Source organism: Caretta caretta, chromosome 4 (genome assembly GCF_965140235.1).
Source record: "Caretta caretta isolate rCarCar2 chromosome 4, rCarCar1.hap1, whole genome shotgun sequence".
Classification (NCBI taxonomy): Eukaryota; Metazoa; Chordata; order Testudines; family Cheloniidae; genus Caretta; species Caretta caretta.
Window position 1 is genome coordinate 153,406,063 of NC_134209.1, and position 514 is coordinate 153,406,576.

Genomic DNA, 514 nt, shown 5'->3' on the forward strand with positions numbered 1-514 from the left:
GCGGGCCGAGGCTGGCTGCCAGGCTGGGGAAGGGCCTTGCGGAGCTAGGCGGCAGCAGGCACCGGGAGCCCCTGCAGAGAGTTGGCAGGAGCCTGCGTCACTGCCAGGCCTGCAGAGGGGACAATGGGACAGTGAGACAGCACATGGGGGCCTGTGGGAAGGAGCACGGGGGGAAGGGGGGTGAGTGTGTCCTCGTGAGGGGGACGTACGTGTGTGGGTGTGCCAGGGTACCTGTGTGTGTTCCCATGTGAGTGCACGGGGGGGTGAGTGTGTCATCGTGAGGGGGACGTACGTGTGTGGGTGTGCCGGGGGTACCTGGGCATGTACCTGTGTGTGTTCCCATGTGAGTGCACGGGGGGGTGAGTGTGTCATTGTGAGGGGGACGTACGTGTGTGGGTGTGCCGGGGGTACCTGGGCATGTACCTGTGTGTGTTCCCATGTGAGTGCACAGGGGGTGCACACCAGGATGGGGGCCTGTGTGTACCTGCATGCCTGTGCGCGTAGATTGATGCCT